The sequence below is a fragment of the Ambystoma mexicanum genome, chromosome 12 (assembly GCF_040938575.1).
Source record: "Ambystoma mexicanum isolate Mex_15411 chromosome 12, UKY_AmexF1_1, whole genome shotgun sequence".
Classification (NCBI taxonomy): Eukaryota; Metazoa; Chordata; class Amphibia; order Caudata; family Ambystomatidae; genus Ambystoma; species Ambystoma mexicanum.
In genome coordinates this window covers 570,124,510-570,143,874 of record NC_090936.1, presented here as the reverse complement: position 1 = coordinate 570,143,874, position 19,365 = coordinate 570,124,510, and the positions used below count along the sequence as shown (strand labels likewise).

The 19,365-nt window shown below is 44.7% G+C and overlaps 1 protein-coding gene across 2 annotated transcripts in view; it reads right to left on the bottom strand.

The window, feature by feature from the left end:
• The window catches only part of VPS37C (VPS37C subunit of ESCRT-I), a 110,157-nt gene that overhangs the window by 37,078 nt on the left and 53,714 nt on the right, over nt 1-19,365 (bottom strand). The gene's annotated exons all lie outside the window — the stretch shown is intronic.

Sequence of the window (19,365 nt, the reverse complement as noted above, 5' to 3'; positions counted from 1 at the left end):
CCCCGTGTAACACTGTGCTTGGTGGCAGCTCTTTGTGTTATTTAAAAAAAGAATATCAACCAATATTTGTCCCATTCAGGTCCCCAAAAATGGGAACCGTGGTTTAAAAGTGCGGGTAGACACCAAAACAAGGCTGCATTTATCTGGTTGATTAAAAAGTCTACATATGGCGATGGCCTTCCTGAGACTCCAAGAAGGGATGACCAGTGGTCGAAGTGTGCGAAAAGAAATAGTGTAACTATGTCCGCTGCTGGCCTGCCCCTGCTCCCCGCAAACCTCATTGCCACAACCCCTCCCACACACAAAACATCCCCCCAAACACGTGCACCTGCTGTTTAAGGTAACGTTCAGTGCAGTGCACTGAAAGTGAAGGTTTCATCTTCTTCCTACACTTTTATTTTAAAAGAAAACAGTTCCGGAACGGTTTCTTTTTAAAATAAAAGTATAGGAGCTGTACAAGGTAATTAAAAAAAGTATAGGAGCACCGCTCCCGACTGTTCCCGCTCACTTCGACCACTGGGGATACTGTTCCCGCTCACTTCGACCACTGGGGATGACCAGATCTTGCCAGATGTATGAATGAGATCCACTACTGAATCCACATTCTAAGTGTTTGCCCGGGAAGGACGGAATGTGGCGACCATCCCAGATTGGTTGCACCATTCAAACATTTGGTGGCCAATGTACCTCACTGGAGGCCTCTGGATCGAGACCCCTTGAACTGTATAAGAATAAGGACACCTTACCCATGTTCATCACTGGGACTTGTCCGGGAGCAGCTGGAAAGAAACGTGCCAAAAAAGGATTCTGCATAGGTGCCCGCTTTGAATATATAAACAAATAGCAAAGAACTGCTTGGCTCTGCACAATCAGTCCACACAACAGGACACAACCCTGTTGTCCCCTTTTATTTGACTCAGCAGGCAAAGTTCAGTCACTTCAATGCCAGAGCTCCTAGTTACATTGAAAAGCACTTGGTGGGCCATGCATGCCTCAGCTTGTGTTGGGATCAGGATTCTCCTACAAAGGCCTGGCAGTGGGTAGAGCATGAGAGCTACAACTGCCCCATCACCTTATCCACCCCTTGAACCGCTGAGGAACAGATGACGTAGGCTGGAACCCCAAACACTGAATGAAGCATCTGTACAAAACCCCAGCATCTGGATATTTTTTATTTTTCTTCATGCCAGTTACATGATCATGGTTTCTTTACTCAATTTCCTTGGCAAGGGGACACCGCCATCATACCCCGACCACCCGTGCTAGGCTGTGGAAGCCCCTTTTAAATCTAACCTTAAGCTGAAAGCTTTCCACTGGTCTTTAATGCATTGAATAACGTAGGGAACCAGTGGGGGCAAGCTAAGTAAAACTGCGACTTGTGCTGATGCAAGCATGACAGCTCTGGTTTACAACTGACTTTGAGCCATTGAAAAACAATGGGTTTCTCCAAATTATAAAAGGAAGTCTGGATTGGAGCAAGTGAATCGCCATACATAGGTCTCAGATGATTTTGTTGTGTGCGATGCGTTAATTGCTAGGAAGTCAGTAGCTCTCCAAGAAGGCTGCTACCATATCATGTATGTCGGTCAAGTGCATTTGGTCTTCTACTTACTAGCTTGGGTGTGGGTTTGTTATTGTGGTGATAGTGGTCTCATTTGACTGGCGGGTTAGCTTATATGGAGGGGTTGGTTTGAGGATGGTTGTCTTGTGAGTGTGAGGTAGTAGTTGTATAGTGTGGATGCACAATAGCGTTGGGATGGGGTAAATGCAAGGTTCATGTAGTCATGCAAGTAGGGGGGATGCTTGGTAGTGGGTAAGGTTGATAGTTCTGCCTGTTTGCGTCAGCCTTGTTAGCTATGGTTCTGTCCTGGCTGGGTTGTCGCTCGTGGTCAGTTCCGCCTAGCATTGTCTCTCTTGTTCTTGTGGGCGTTCCCCTCTGTCAGTTCTAGGTGGTGTCTGTACCATTATGGGTTCCGTCAGCTGGTTCTCTTTCCATTTTCGTGTTTTTGTTTCAGTTGTTTCCATCTGGTTCCAAGGTGTTGAAGACCCAGGTTTTTAGTCATTTTCTAAATTTTAGATGGACTTTGGTGTTTCTTATTCCTTTCGGGAGGTTGTCCCAGGTTTTAGCCGCCAGGTGGGAGAAAGAGGAGCCCCCCCCTAGTTTTTTCTTGGCGTATGTCTTTGGGTCCAGGCAGATTTCTTTGTTTGATCCGAGGAGCCTTGATGGCTTGTAGATTTTCTTTTGTAGGAATTCTGATCCCTGGCCGCCTATTGCCCTGTGTGTTATGCACAATGTTTTGAATGTGATACGTTGTTTGATTGGAAGCCAATGTAGCATTTTTAGCACTAGCGTGATGTGATCTCTTCTAGATAGTTTTGAGGAGGAGTCTAGCTGCTGCGTTTTAGATGCGTTGTTTCTTCTGCAGCATTCCGAGCTAGAGGCTGTTTGCGTAGTCGATTCTTGACAAGATGAGGGCGACGATTGTCTGTGTTTTGTGGGTGAAAGACGGGAATGGTTGGCTTCTTTTTGTTGAGTGAAGGAGGAAGAAGCATTTCTTAATTATTGCGTTTACTTGTGGTTCCAAGGTTAGTGCGTTGTCCATTAGGACTCCCAGGTTTTTGACTACGTTTGATGGTGTGGGCGCGGTTCCCAGTTCTATCGGCAACGGTATGTAGGTATTCTCTTGGTTTTTGGATTTAATCATGATTTCTATCTTTCCTCGGTTGATTTCTAGGTTGTTAGCATTCATCCAGTTATAGATTTCTTTGAGACATTCTCCTAGAGTTGAGTGTTGTTCTTGTGCATCTTCGATTTTGTAGATGATTGGAGTGTCGTCTGCATAGTTGTAGCACGTAAGATTGTATTTTTTGAAGATCTTGAATAGCGAGTCTGGGAGATGTTTGAAGTACAGTGGCGATAGTGGGGATCCTTGTGGTACAACGCAGTCGTTAACTCGTGGAGCAGATTTGAAGGGTTTTATTCAGACAGTTTCTGTTCGCTAGGAATGATTTTATCCAGAGCAGTGCTAAGTCTGTTATACCAATATCTTCTAATCTCTTGTTGAGGGTGTCATGGCTTACTGTGTCGAATGATGCCGAAAGGTTGAGCAGAATCAGGGCTGAGGTTGTGTTGGAGTCAGTGTTTGCCTTTAGGTCGTCCGAGATGGATAGGAGTGCTGATTCTGTTCCTCTTGCAGGCAGAAGCTGACTTATGCTTGGTCCAGCAACTGGTGTTTTTCTACGTGCTCTTGGGTTAGTTTGTATATGTAGGTTTCCAGGAGTTTTTCTGGGTAGGGGATGTTTGAAATAGGTCTGTAGCTGGAGGTCTTCCACGTCGCCACTTGTGTTCTTAAGAAGTGGTTTAATATATGCAGATTTGAAGGATTGTGGTACGGTCCCTGTCGAAAGCTACAGATTCAAGAGATTTCTGTAATATTCTGAGGACGTCCCTTGTGTGAGGATTGGTTTGTAGATGGTGGGGGAGTGGGGAGGGGTAGGGATCCATGGGCGAGCCTGCTTTCCTGCTATGTTTAACCAGCTTGACGAATGCCTCCACTGATATTTGTGGGAAGTTTTGGAGTTTGTGCTCTGGCTCCTCGTTGCATCGGGTTGCGACGTGGAAAATGGAAGCAGCCCAACAACTTTAGGAAGGTTTGATAACCTAGCAGTACAGCATTTCTGGGACCGTTTCTTGTACTACACACTAATGAACCTCTGGCATGCAATTCAGCCAGACTCTGTATGTGGTGCTAGACTTCCTCCACCCTTACCAGCCTCGAATACTAAGACAATTCCAGGTCTCTTGGGCTTCAATGTGGTTTAGGTTCTTCTAGGATCATCGTCTGAAGTAAAGCTGGGTGTATATCTGGAAATGTACAGTGGGTTCTAGGAAAGGTGAATGGCTCATGCAGATCCTTCCAAGTCTTCAACAATTTCAACGGTTGACGTGAGGGCTCATGACAGTTAGGTTGTTGTACCCTGTAGTGAAGGTCCCTGATGACTTACGTCATCGCATCTGGACCATGCCACTGCACCAGCTTTTTGTTTAAGGTAGGACGCAATACCAGTACCTGGTCTCAAACGTAAAATGCATTAAGGAATGCCTGTAAGACATAAAATTGCTTCAATTTGTCTTGAGCCTATCACATATGTTAACTCTACAGATCAAATACCCAGATCATCCTTTCTCTGGTCTTTTGCACAAACTGCACAGAGCTCATTGCCGTATCCTCTCGACTTTCCCACATATGTGTTAGAATGTCTAGGACATCTTGTAGTTCCCTTTCCTAAACAATTCCAAACAGAGAATTCAGTAGACTCTTGCTGCATTTTCCAGACTGCGGACAATGCCCACAGTATTAGGTAATCCAATTCCTTCCATCTACGCATTTCATGTAAACCCCCCGCACCCCCGTAGCGAGGACAAGTAGGCGTAGCCAACCAGTCGTCTCTCAACATGTAGCTATTACGTGGATTCTTTGTGTATCCATGTTCTCATTGCTCGTCATACCATCCCCCTCTGACCAGGCCTGTGTGTTCAGCTGTTATTATTGATGGATGCAGCTCTGAGCCCATTAGTTCTTCATTAGATTTGACTTTCTTATCTGTATTACTTCTATCATCACACTCTAGTAGCCTTTATACATGGCCCTGAGGTGTACCATCACACATTCTAAAAAGTTGTGAGAAGATAGCAGGGCTTATTGTTTGTAATGTGCCCAGGCGGTGATCTGTTATAATTTTGCCAGCCATTTGTGGTTCTCCTCCCAATATTAATGCATAGCAGCATCAGTTTGTAAAGGACTTTTGCTATGATTACTGTGAGGTTGACAATATTTTTATTTATTTATATTAGCTGAATTTAATCAACTTTCAAATACAAAATACATAAATAAAAAAAGTGTATACAAATAAACAATCATGCACATAATATTTACCTTTATATTTCAATTACATTTCATTTCACGAAAACCACAAAAACTAAATCCAAAATGAAAATAATCAATATAAACATAATCATATGATCGATATGAGATCAACAAATGCGTTTAAACATTTTTCTTTCTGGTTGTGGTTTCTTAATATCATGAGTGAGTAAAGTTTTAAGTTTTTTAAAATCATGGTGCCTTTGAAAAGAAAAAAATGTCCAATGCACGATAAGTCATATTTTTTTGTTCAGCAAGGAACAGTTTTTCTTTTTTATAATCTCCAAATCTAAGCATGTTAAGAAATTGACAGTTGCAATTTGTAAGGGTAAATGGCGAACACCCAAGATTAATGACCAACACAAACCCTGTTCCATGAGGCATAAATATTTACAGTGCCTTGTGTAGTGTATTTTACGTAAAGGCCATAGGGCACAAAATTCTGTGATGATATGTGATAACGTTTCACGAGTGTCTCTCATCGAGCAAACAGGGCAGAAATTGGCATTTGTAGCCATCTGTTTCTGATTTGCTTGGAGATTCCTGGTATTCCACACATTAAAGCGCAATCTTAGAATGCCATAGTGGATTTTCAGAGAGGGGCACCGGACCAAATAGGGAGGCAAGGTTCGTAGTTTTTTATGTGGAAACCGGGCTTCCTCCATGGTATGAAAGACACAAGGTTCTGGTATTGATCCAGTCAAGCTCAAACAGTTTTGATTTTGATTTATCAGGATTTTGTATTAAGAGATCTAATGACACATCTGCTGCATTTAGAATTTGATAAACCTTTGTGAGCCATTGTTTGATGAATGTATGTTTGGTGGTGAATAAATAATTTGTCAGAGTTTTCAACAGGACATTTAAAGTAGTCGAAATCAGACATTTCCTGAAGAACGCACACAAGCGCCACTGATATATGGCATGGATAGAGACCAAACCCAATTCATATCTTATTCAGGCTACGGTATACCGTTCGGTAGATGTAAAAATACATCGCCAATATTTTGCTTCCCATTGAGCAAACGGGAAAGAAATGTTAATGTTTAATGTTTCAAGGCCATACAAAAAATAGCCGGAATTGTTTTCATATTCCAAAAAAACAGGGCAGGTCTTACTGAAAATTTGCCAAATTTAAACATTAAAATTCTAGCTTGCGAAAGTAATGATGTAAGCTTTACCTCTAATCGCGCTATATGGGATTTTGCATGGTACTGGCCCTCGAACAATATGCCCAGATAGGTGTACTGTGGTACCATTTGTATAGGAGATTGATCGAAAGTCCAGACATATGATAGCGGGCCTTGACGCTTGGGCGAGTAGGCGACAATTTGCGTTTTACTTAGATTGATTTTCAACTCATTTTTTTGTACATAGATATAGAATGCATGTAATAAACGCTGCAGACCTAGTTGTGTTTTTAAGATGAGAACTAGGTCATCAGCATACATAAGTGTTTGGATAGGTTGGTTATTGAGTTTTGGAGAATCCGACACTACATCCGCCAAGGCGAACCTAACATCGTGGATGAAGTAGTTGATAATGGCTGACGCTAAAAGACATCCTTGCTTTAGACCTCGAAAAGTACTCATCTGATTCGATAGCAATCCGTCTAAAGTTAGGCGGACTCTGATGGAGGTTTGTGAGTGCAAAGAATGAATTACATCAAACAATGTTACTGGGCACTTATTTTTGCAAAGTTTAGAAAGCAAGAGCACCTGACTCACCGAGTCAAAGGTGGCATTAAGATCAACAAAAGCAGAAAAAACCTGTTGTTTAGACATGTGGCATTGCAATTTAACTGAATTAAGGGCAAACAAAGTTATAGTAGTTCCCATTCCAGCCACAAAACCTGTTTGCTGGGGATCTCGGAGCTGGGATTGTAGAGTCCAGGCATTAAATGCGCCAAGAATCAGTTTGGCAAATATTTTTCCTGGCGTGTCAAGTAAGGCAATCGGCCGGTAATTAGCGGGAACACTGCGCTCCCCCTTCTTGAAAATAGGAATGATTATAGAAGTTTTCACGAAAGGGGGATGGCACGAGATGTTAATATTTCCTCAATGATTGAGTTGAGGATGTTGGCCCATTCATCTGGGTGTGTTTTGAACATGACGTTCGACAGCCCATCTGGACCCATTGCCCTAGAGGAACTTGCCTGCATAATAATGGCACAAATGCTTTTTATGGCAATCTGTAACTGCCACGGCGAGTCAGATGAAGGTGTATATATAGATTTTGAGAAAGCTGGGTCGGCGTACAAGGAAGAGAAATGGGAAATCCACGCAGATTCCTGGACGCCATTGATTTGAGCGTCTGCCTGAAGATGAAATCTACGATCGTTCAGTAATCGCCACATGGTGGGCGAGTTTTTGTTAGTCATGACGTTTTGCATTGTTTCACTGTCCTGTTGGAATTGCGCTGCACTTCTACTCTTTAACCAGTTTTTGTAACAGCATTTAGCCGTTTTAAGGTGCTGCCATCGCAGCGGATCTTGAGATGCTGCCAGTTTTCTCTTGAGATTTTTAAATTCTGCTTTAATGCGATGAGTCTCTAAATTAAAAGGTATGTGGATGTTGTATTTGATTAAACCGAGGAATGGTTATCGTTTTCATGAAAGGTTTTAAAAGGTCAGACTATTGCTTAGTTTTAGCTTGTGATGCATTATCATCCACTCTATGTTTCAAGTTGGTTGACAATATTTCCAACACCTCCTTTACAGTACATTCCAGATAATTCCCCCCTTCTCAGTTACTCGTGGAATACAGCCTTAAAACCCCCTGCACCATGAACCAGGCTCTACTATGCCTGTTGCATTCTGTAGCACCTTCCAAGGCAGAAAACAAATACATCCTGGTCATTGTGTACTATGCCACATACAGCCGGAAGCCTTTTCTTTGAAGGATAGACCATCCAGCAGATACTGACGCACCTGGTTCTGCTTTCTCCCCAGCTATCCAACCCTGGAGTAGGCTTTCAGAAGGAAATACTCATACCAAAAGGTCTACCATCATGTTTTACATGATGGCACCTTCACATACAAACCTACTGCACATCAATGTATCAATGTATTGTCACGAGACAGGTGGCTTAAGTTTTGACCAAACCTTGAGGAATCACCTGAGGTAACAAGGTTAAAGAAATATTGGCCTAAAGATAGTAAATGTTTGGGAAAATGGAGCTCCAAGCAAATGGAGATAAATGCATACAATTTCCTGTGAAAGTAGCTTTGATTTAGCAACACTTGCCTGTCGCACTTTAGAGGATAAAAACTGATGAAGCCAGAAGAATGGGAAACACTCTAATTGGTTTGGGGAAGTTCAAAATGAGTTGTAAAATCTAGAAGGAAACTTAACGGTACAATACAATTGAGAAACATGAGAAGTGAGCGACAGAAAACAAAGACAGATGTAGGGACGGAAAGAAATGGTGGGGTCAGGTTTACACATCCCATGAAGCCAGATTACTTCACCACATTTACAGCTGAGAGGATGGATGATTGAGGTAAAGAGAGTAAGGATGTTATTGAGTTGCTAGGTACCACTATGCCATGTGCACATCAGATGCAGCAGCGAATGCTCATCCCCAAGGCACACAGCAAGAATAGCCCCAAAGCAGCTCTACTTCCAGTGCATGAAGCTAGACATGAATGCAAGCCCAAGGCAGGCAAATGACTAGAGCTTCTGACACTACTACTACTCCTACCCCAAGCTCATCGGATACTGGCGCAGGAGCTCTGTATAGAGCAGTGAATGTGCAATTACAAACCTCACTGAGACAGTTGTCAGGAGTGAGTGGCAATAGTGCCGGTAGCCTGGTAAAGGAACATGTTGCGTGGACATCAAGAGATTTGAGGAAATTGTCTAAATCATTTTCAAACATTAAGGAGGAACCAGAGAGGTTTACCAAGTAGCTGAAAACTGTAATCCAGCGTTGCAACCACTTCTGGGCAGATACGAATCAACCCACGAAAACAGCTTTTGTGAAATCAATAAATGTAAAAAGAAAAGATTGATATATCACCAGCAGATTATCTTAATCGTTTTAAGGTTGAGATTGCTCATCATTGCAGTATAAATAAACCTGCCAAGGCGGTACATGAGGGCATAGTGTCTACTTGAGTTTAGGGTTACTGCTGAAGCATAAAATAAAATTGAAAAATATATGTGTAGGATGGCAAACAAAGGCAATGTAAAATTAAAGTCAGTGGCAAATCATTAGGTTTCATGCCAAGAACAAATTAAGAATTTAGTGAATGCCACTCTCCTAAATTACAGAATCTTCAACAACAGAAGTAGCAGGGGCGTGCTTTGTATATACATGCCAATGACAGGGGGGCCACGAGTTGCAAGAGGAACTAAATGACTAAGGAGAAGGGGCCAAAGTCAAAGAGGTTGTGCTCCCGGCCCCCAGGGTAATTAAACTGTGTAACAAGTAATACTGTGGGTCAGTATTGCAAAGCAGATGGGCACTGGAAGGTTGAGTGCCAAAATTAGCCCAAATTCCAAGCTAAGGGAGCATTTACGCCCTCCCTCCTTTTCCAGCCATTAACACAAAAAATGTTCGCCCACAAATCAAGCAACAGAATAATGGCTAGGAGAGCCAAAGGGAAAGTGGCAATCATGCACAGCCTTCAGACCAATTGATCAGGAAGGTGCTTTTAAGGCTGCCAAATTAATGGCAAAAGTGTGCCAAGTTTGGTAGATACAGGAGAGAACGCTCAGTAATTATATTTGGGAAATCCCTTTATTTAACCTGTGAAGGCATCATGAATGAGACACAGTCAATGCACTGAAAGCTTGGGATACAAACTTTTATTAAAATAATGAAGGTTGGCAAAAGGCCTACCTTTCCTCAAGCTAAAGTGCGAGTTCCCTACCTAAAAACAACTAAGGATAGTCTATGTCAGGAAGCCCAAAGCAAATGTCTGTGTCCAAAACCTATACTTGCCCTCACATCCATTTGTATACAATGTGAAGGGATGTCAGCCTCAAAATGATAAGTGTTAACATCAACGTTCTGAGCTTCGTCTAGCTATTGGTCACAAGGTTTCCCCTTCCCCAAAGTTCAGATAGTTCACAGTTCAAGCAAGTGGTTCCCTTTCCCAAGCTTCCAAGTCTTTCAACACAAACCAATTACTCTGGATCCTTCCCAGCTCTTCTGTCTTGGTTATCTTTCACCAATGTCATAGTGTTCAACTCCTTACTTTCAAATCACACAAGGTTTACTTTAAGAATCGAGCACAAGCTTGGTTGTGGTGTTTTAAGTGGCATTTCCAAAAACTTGGTCTGGGCGCAGTTGTTGGACCACATAGTACACCCATTAGAAATCACGCAACCGGCACACCTCAGTTGCTTATTCTTCATAGGCACATTGCCACTGTCTCATCTCTAAAGTGGTGTTTTCACATCCTTTTTTTGTCACCATTCACTTGTTGCACTCTCTCACACTCTCATAGCCCTTTATGGCTCTTGCCAATGCGGGTTTTCTCAAGCTGCACAGTTCACAATTTTATACGTGTGACTCTTGCCAATATTTGCAGTTACTTTAACCCACATTATTCAACCATGTACCTATTTTCATTCAAATCTGCATTCAAAGTTCTTGCTTTCATTTAAAATTGGTATTCAATAACTTTATAAGTCTTACATGCTCGCCTCCTGTCCCGGGGCCCCCTTCTCACTCGTCGGCGCCGACGGCCCTCCAGCGTGGCTACCAGCTGTCACAAACACTCTCTTTCATACAGTTTCTCGCTTCGCCTCCGCAGTGGCTCTCTGTGTCTTCGATCCCACCAACGATGCATCTCTCGCAGCTCAGGCCTCACTCGGCAGCTTCTCCTGCTCACGCCGGTTCCTCTTCTGTACTCTGCTACCGGCCTCCAGCTTCCTTTAGCTACGCTTCCCCCTGCATACGCTCTGCATCTTCAATGGGTCCTCAAGAGCTCGGTCGGCCATGCTGCCTTCTCCGAAAGGTCTGCTCTCGCACAGCACTCTCGATACCTGCTTCAACAGCTGCCACCATGTTCTTCCTGCTTTCTAACCTCCCTCCAGACCAATTGGTCACAAAAGACTAGACAGCTCATTATTGGTTTGGGAGTTCTGTATTACCCCTGGATGCCTCCTCCTCGTCCCAGTATCTTGCTGGTGTTTGTATGTGTTTATATCAATAAAGAGAGGCTGTGTGTTCCTAGTGGGTCTCTTCCCCGCCCCAGTATACAACTGGTGTGTTTTAGGGAATGATTTACAGGAGAATTAGGGAAGGGATTGACAACAGCCTATAAAGGCTTAGGGAACATTGGATCCATGGTGAAAGGGAAATGGGGGATACCATGTCTCACCCAAGGGTGCTTGACTCCTCCCCGCCCCCCCCCCCCCCCCCCCCCCCCAAGTCTCCTCCACCCAGATGATCCTCCCTCACATATCCACCCCAAGGGTCAGGATCTGATAGTGACGGCCTTTCCCTGGCCACCTAAGAGGAGGATATATTGGTGAAAGAAGTCAGGACGCCCTCAGATTTCTCACAATCCCACTCATCTGGTACTCTGCAGGCTGTAGGTATTTCCAATAATCCAGTGACCAAACAGTTAACTGCATCAGTTTGCCAGATATCAGGAAAGTAATCATATCTTTTAAGTCCATTAATAACAGTAAATGTATTAGGACAGGACGTGTGCAAATTGAGGTGTCCAATCTATTGTAATCCGTATGTTTTTTTCTTTTTAGATAACCAAAATGGATGAGGAGGTAATTACATAGATGCAAACAGAGAAGGTGGTGAAGCAGGCAGATTTAGAGATATTTCTGTCCTGGGTGCCCAAAGATTTATGGTCACAACATGCAAATGAGGCGCAACGAATACGAAACACTGTCAGTAAACATACAGGTAAATGCCACTAAACCATTGCCACAAAAGGCCCAATACCTCACTCTGCTTCGTGCTGTAAAGGGTATGTCAATAGTGTTTAAATCACTGTAAGATCAAGGAATTATTGTTTCTGCCACTAGTCTGTTTAACACTCCAATTTTAATAGTTAAAAAACCCAGAAGAGAGGTTTACCAATTTGTGCGGGGTTTGATGAGAGGGAATACAATAGTTTCACCCTTATTTCCGATAGTTACTAATCGAGCTGCAATGTCACCATGCATCCCACCTAATGCAATATAATTGTTGCTGATTGATGTTTTGCAGTCTTCTCCATTCCCATACATCCAGATAGTTAGTATTTATTTGCCTTTACTCATTCTGTGCTCTAGTATACATGGGACTTGCTCCCACAGTGGTAATCAGGTCGGGCCCTCTTCTCAGAAATACTGAAAAAAGATTGAGATTTCTATTTTTATTTCCATGCGGTTCCGTGACAGTACACCATGTGGAAGGCATACTGTTGCGTTACCTTTAGAAGACATGTTGGTTCAGATGACAGCTTTAGTAGAAAATACAAAAGCAGTGAAGGGACGAATTACAGATTCATACATAGAAGCTACTTGGAAATGACCCAAACCAACAACTATTAGTCAAATGAGGTTAATTTTCGGGGCATAACGTTATTGCCGTCAGTGAATAGTAGGATACACAAGTACTGTGCGTTGGTTATAGAAGATAGGATATGATATGATATTTTATTTCTATCGTGCTCGTACACCAGTGTTTCAGAGCGCGACAAGGCAAAGGAGGGGAACGGGAGAAAAGAAAACGGCGATCTTACTAGGCCCAGTGACATTGAGAACGCGCAAGTGCATGGGGGAGGGGAAAAGTGCATGGAAGGGGGGGAGGAGTGGAAAGTGTGACGCGGAGGAGAAACAGATAAATAACAAATAAATAATAGAGGCAACAAACAGTGGTAGTGCAGCCAGCAATTTGCAAGTGCTAGGTTTAAAGCAACAGACAGGGTAGGTCTGATAAGTGCAGGAAGAAAAAGAGGGGGCTGTATGGGTACAGATACAGACCCCAGTGCAAGGGGTGGCCCGGAGGCAGTGCGGGAGGGTGGCAGGGTGAGCAGGTACCTGGGCCCGAAGGACAGAGGGTGCCAGGTGCAGTGCCACGAGAGAACAGATCATCAGGGGAGAGGCGGAGCAAAGGCAGAGAAAGAGGAAGGTCTTGAGGTGCTTCCGGAACCAGAGATGGTTCTCCTCAAGTTTTAGAGTGGCAGGGAGGCTGTTCCAGAGGGAGGCCCCAGCCGAAGACAGATCTACCCCCAGCTCGTTTCTTTGAAAATTGACTGACCCTGAGGGAGTTGGAGGTAGAGGAGCGAAGAGTTCGAGAGGGGAGGTATTTGCGGAGGGATAGCTGAAGGTATTTTGGACCCAGGCCCCAGAAAGCCTTGTGGACAATGCAGAGGGTTTTGAATTTAATCCCTGCATCCACTGGGAGCCAATGGAGAGATTTCAGAGCTGGAAGATACGATCCCAGGGCTTGAGGCCAAGGACAAGTCTCGCAGTCCTGTTCTGGATTAGTTGCAGAGGGCGGAGAGTAGAGACAGGTAGATTTAGAAAGAGGCTGTTACAATAGTCCAAACTAGAGAGAACCAGAGCTTGGGATACCACGAGCTTCTGGGGGAAGGAGAGGAAAGGCAGAGTACCTCTGAGGAGGAGCAGTCAGAAATTTGACTTTTTAGAGACCTCAGAGATGTGGGCGGAGAAGGAAAGGGTGGAGTCAAAGATGACCCTGAGGTTCTTAGCCTCGCAGGCGGGGGTAAGCGGAGGGCCAATGGAGGCTGGCCAGGGAGTGAGGGGAAAGGATGGTTAAGGTGTGCCGATGAGGAGGATCTCCGTCTGGTATTCAGACAAAGATTATTGGCGGCACACCAATCTTGAATGGCAGTTAGGCAATCAGAGATGAGGGAGGGAGGGAGGGAGAGAAGGTGGCAGAGGGCAGCCTGAAAATGAATTGAGTGTTGTCAGCGTAGCCCTGGAAATTTGAGCAGAAAGTGGCAATGCAGTGGGTGAGAGTTGCCAGGTATTGGTTGAAAAGCCAGGGCGAGAGGTTAAACTCCTGGGGAACACCACAGGTAGAGAGGAAGATAGATGAAAGGAAGGACCCAAGTTGGACCTGGGAGGGTCGATCTGAGAGGAAAGAGGTCAGCAAGACCAGAGCCTGATCAGTGATACCCAGGTTTTCACCTAGACGGTTGAGCAGGATGGTATGGTTGACCGTGTCGAAGGCAGAAGAGAGATCGAAGAAGATGAGGACAGAGGGAATGTTAGAGTCAAGGTTGGAGAGCAGATCTTCATGGATGTTCAGGAGAGCAGTTTCCGTGCTTCTGGCAGCTCTGAAGCCAGACTGGTGGTCATGGAGACAGCCAACAGAATTGGAATGAAGGTTAAACTGAGAGATGGCCAACTGTTCTAGGAGTTTGCCAAGAAAGGGAGTAATGGAAATTGGGCGATAGTTAGCTGGACAAGAATGATCAGCTGTGGGTTTCTTGAGAAGAGGATGCACAAAGGAGTGCTTCAGAGGGGAGGGGAAGGATCCTGAGGCAAAGGAATGGTTGCAAAAATCAGCAAGGGCCAGAGCGAGGGTGTCAATGTGGTCCTTGATTGTTTTAGAGGAACAGGGATGAACCTGTTTTGACGAGGCTTTCATAGATCGGACTTCTCTAGCGACCTCGTCAGGGGAGAAAAGAGGAAAGGATGAGAAGGATGGTGGGAGGGTGGCTAAAGGAGGGTCAGCAAGCACAAATGGAGAGGGGAGCGGAGGGGTGTGAGTGGAGAGGGTGGACAGGATGTCCTGGGATTTTGAGATGAAGCGAGAGGCAAGGGCATTGCAAAGAGCCTGGGAGGCAACAGGAGGGGTAGAGACTGCAGCAGGGTTGGCCAGCTCCTTGCAGATTTTAAAGCGTTCGGCTGAGTTGTTAGATGCCGCAGAGACACAAGCTTGAATGTGGACTCTCTTCTTGATGAGGACAGAGAGTAGGTATTGTCTTTGTAGCAGGCGACAAGCCAAGTTGTCAGAGGATGAACAGGAAGTCCTCAATTTCCTCTCAGCTGCCCCACACTTACGTTTAAGTGTAGCTATGTCAGAGCCATACCAGGAATTGCACTTGGCTTTGGACTTCAAACGGATCCTCATGACAGGGGCAAGTGTATCTGAAATTGAAGAGTAGAGCAGAGACAGGGCTGTGTCAGGATGTGAGACAGCCAAAGGTGGAGGCGGGGGAGAGAAAGTGGCGGCAAAAGCCTCAACTGACACGCTTGATGGGCCGGATGTCCGAGAAGGTAGGTGGCAGTGTTGGGGTAGGCTTGGCTTGGGGGGAAGAGAGGGAGAGAGGAGAGGAGGGAGTGATCGCTCCAGAAGAGAGGAGTGGTCAGAGGGATGGAGAGGGGGAGGTCAGAGGAGATCAAGACATCAAGTGTGTGCCCTGCAGAGTGAGTCGGTCCAGAGGGGAGGATGGACAGGGAGAGGGAGTCACAGAGGTCACGGAAGAGTACAGAGGAGGTACAAGGAGAGTCTAAATGTCTAAATGTATATTGAGGTCACAGAGGAGGAGGAGTTGAGTGATAGAGACCAGGAGGGAGGAGGACAGGTCTGCCCACTCAGAGAGAAATGAGGTGATTTGACCAGGAGGCCGGTAGATGGTAACCACAGTAAGAGAATGGGTATGCGGGAGAGAAAGCCTCCAGACAAGGCATTCAAAAGAGGAGTAGGTCTGAGTGGGAATGATAGAGGCAGGAATCCACTCAGGAAAGATCAGCGCTACCCCCCCAACCGGACCGGGAGGATCTGGGTGCTGAGAGGATCTTGTAGCCATCAGGAAGGAAAGTGTCAAAGCTTGTGATAGAGCTGGCCGTGAACCAGACCAAGGACATCAAGGTCTAGTTCTTCAAGGAGGTGGCAGATGTCGGAGGAGTGTTTGAAGGCAGAGCGAGAGTTGAGAGTGGCAATATGAAGAAGGTTGCCAGCCTTAAAGACCTTCCGGGGAGGGGGTACAGATCAGAGGTACGCCTTGCGGAGGAGAAAGAGCCCTAGGAGGGGCAGAGGAAGAGGAGAGAGAGGGCAAGGTAGCCAGGGGGGGGGAGGAGGGGACAGCAGGAGATGAAAGGAAATTGATGAGGCGAGAGAAGCGCCTATCAAAGAGGAGGAGATTGGCCAGAGGGCCTTGAACCATGACAGTGCCATTTAGGAAGACATTTATGATGACTTTAGAGGAGTCGAAGGAAGCCATGAGAACTTCCCAGCGAGTGCCACCATTTATGGAAGAGGAAGAGATAGGGCAGTGCACAGAGACCATATGAGGAGTCCATAGATCTGGCAAAGGAATGACAAAGAGGATGTCAGTGAGCGTCTGTCTGGCGGAAGCATTGGAGTAGGTGTCAGCGATAGGAAGACCAGGGTTAGAGGCCAAGATATCCTTTTTGAACTTCTTCCTACCAGACTTAGTGAGAAGGGAAGGATAGTCAATGGAGAAGCAGTTGGAAAAGATAGGAGATACAGAAAGCGCCATTGGGGTAGAAGTGAGGAGAGGATGGAGATACTGAGGGGCTAAGGCAGGTAGGCGTGGGACAAAAGAGAGTGGTGAGGTCACTGTGCTGGCAAGTTACAGAAAAGAAACAATATAAATGCAAAATACAGAGAATTTCGCAATGGGAAGCAAGATTTGATTTTTTAGCACAAAGCAAAAACAGCAAGAATTTGACTTTTCAATCTTGGACTCGGATGTTAGCAAAGGGTTTTAGGAAGCACTGTGCAGCAGGATGACAACATGGGAGTAACAAGCAGAAAGAACAGTGATAGTCAAAAGGCAGTAGGAGCGAGTCCATAAGGAGAGAACTAACCCATAGTTCTGAAGGATGCAAAATCAAGGCAGTCTGGATTTCTTAGAGGAGTGAGGTGGCAGCACCATTGTGGTTAAGGTGCAGGGAGGACCCCAAATAGCCTTCCGGAAGCGGACAGGGAGCTGACAGGGGCCTTAGAAGTGGGCCTTTGCTGAGAGGGCCGGCTGAAGCCTGCCGGTCTCTGATTGGATGGAAGAAAACACTCAGCAACCAATGGGAGTGCAGCACAGGGAGAGGCGATTCAGCACAGCCTGCCTACACAACAAAGAAAACCACGGTGGCCATCTTGGAAGGGCCACAAAACAGTCAAATAAGCAGGCAATAGTGGGGAAAAACTTGTGCTTTCAAAATAGCAAGGCAGCTCCAGGTATTAAAAAGTTCAGAAAATGGCTGCAAGATGAAAATGCCAAATAAAACAGCCCTTTCCAACAACATTATGCAAATTTCATATTTTTTTTCTTTTTCCAATTTCGATTTTTCAGGTTCAATAATTCCCCTGGAGGTGCAGTAATGCACAGAAAGTGCACCTATCTAATGGAATGGACAGCGGCCAGGCACAAACTCCACACGTGCAGGAGAACAACAGATGGCCAGGAGGGTGGAAACAGGACCTCACTCTCAGTGAGGAGCAGATGAAAGAAACCAGTTCCAGCCAGTAGGCCTTGCTGAGAGGGCCGGGTGAAGCCTGCCGGTCCCTGATTGGATGGACGAAAACACTCAGCAACCAATGGGAGTGCAGCACAGTGATTGAAAGGGCTCAGCTCCCAGATTTGTCTATGGCACACGTAGCATAACTTGTAGCATTAATGCAAGCATGCACAATAGCTCAAGAAGCTTCTTTTTCTCCTACTCGTAAGCCATCGCAACCCTGGCTCATGTCAATGCTTTGTCCCATGCGACAAACTCTTTGCCGCTTGGAGCGTCGCTGGAGGAAATCGCAACTAGATTCAGATTCCTCTGCTCTTTCTTCATTTCATTCCCTTTATGATGAAGCACTTCTTTCAGCTAAACGCCCTTATTATTCTGATCTTCTTAACTCGGTCTTCTCATCCCCGTCTTTCAAACCCTGTCTCGCTTACTTTCTCCTAGTTCTCCTGATTGTACTCCTATTGCTCCTCTTTTCGGCAGCTGATTTTGTCTCTTAAGTCACTGCTTTACATTCTGCTATTCCTCCTTCTCCTATCTCTTCTGCTGTTACTCATTCGGCTGTCTTACCCTTTTCTCCCATTTCTACTTCTGATAGGACACTTATTGGCCCAAGCGCACCACACTGCTGCTCCCTCCGATCGCATTCCTTCTTCACTTATTCTTAACGTCTATCCTTCTCAGTGTCTTACCTTACTTGTGTTTAATATTGCTCTCTTCTCTTTGATTTTTCCATCTTCATTCAAGCATGCTACTATTCTTCCCATTTTGAAAAGAAATCTTCTCTTGATCCCTCCCCTCTAATTTTAGGCCAATATCTCTCCTTACCTAATTATCCAAGCTCATGGAATGTCTGATCTATTCTCAAGTCTTGCCTTTCATTGTTCCTAATTTATTTCTTCCACGTGGCGTCTGTCAGTTTCACTCTGAGACTGCTCTTCATTCAGTATTTGTCACTATTCTAAGCACTCTTCTTTATTAATTTTGCTTGAATGATCTGCTGCGTTTGATACGGTCGATCACACTTTGCTTCTTTCCCCTCAATCCTCCTTTGGGCTTTCTGGTTCTGTTCTTTCTTGGCTTCATTCTTATTTATTTAATCGCACATTTTCCGTTTCTTGGGCTGGCAAATTTCTGATATTGTCCCTCTTCAACATGGTGTTCCCCAAGATTCAGAACTGGGACCTTTTCCTTTTTCTCTTCATGCTTCTCTTGCATCTATTATTTCTTCATTTGGTTTGTCTGACCATTTCTATGCTGATGACAACCAACTTCTTCTATACATGTCTTTACCGCCATTATTCATGATACTTTGATATCCTGTCTATTGACCATTAAATCTTGGATGTCCGATCATTATCTCATTCTTAATTTCTCTAAAACGGAAGTGCTTTCCTTTCCTGCTACTACTATTTCTTCTCTCCCTCGGGTTTCCATTTCCTTTCCTCCTTCTTTGCTTCCCATTTCTCTTTCTGTCCGTAATTTTGGTATTTTTAACTTTTTTCTCATAGTTCCTTACCTCCACACTCGTGCTGGGCCCATCTCTACAATATTTATAAGGCAAGGACTTTACTTACATTTCGTGCTAGCAAGCTTCCAATTTCCTCTATAATTTTTTCCTTGTTTTACTGTTCTTGTATTCTCTTTGGCCTTCCTGCCTTGTGTAAGGCTCCTCTCAAATGATCTCTTATATTTGTCTTTTATGTTCTCTTTCGCCTCATGATTCTATTTCTTTGTCATTATCCTTTCTTAGCTGGCTTTCCCTTCACTCGTCTTAAATTGAATTTTCTTTGTATGGTCTTTATATCTCTCCTCAACTTTTATCCTCATTTTTCTTAATTGTTTTCTTTTTAGATGCCCTCTCGTTGTCATTCTCCCAGTTCCTTGCCTCCCCATGTGCTGAATCTAGTTTCTTTTCTTAACTTGCTCCTTTGCATCAAAACGCTCTTCCTCGGTATCTTCGTTCTATTTCTTCCTGTTCTCTTTTTCATTCTGCTCTTCAGCTCATCTTCAGTCGTTTCTCTAGT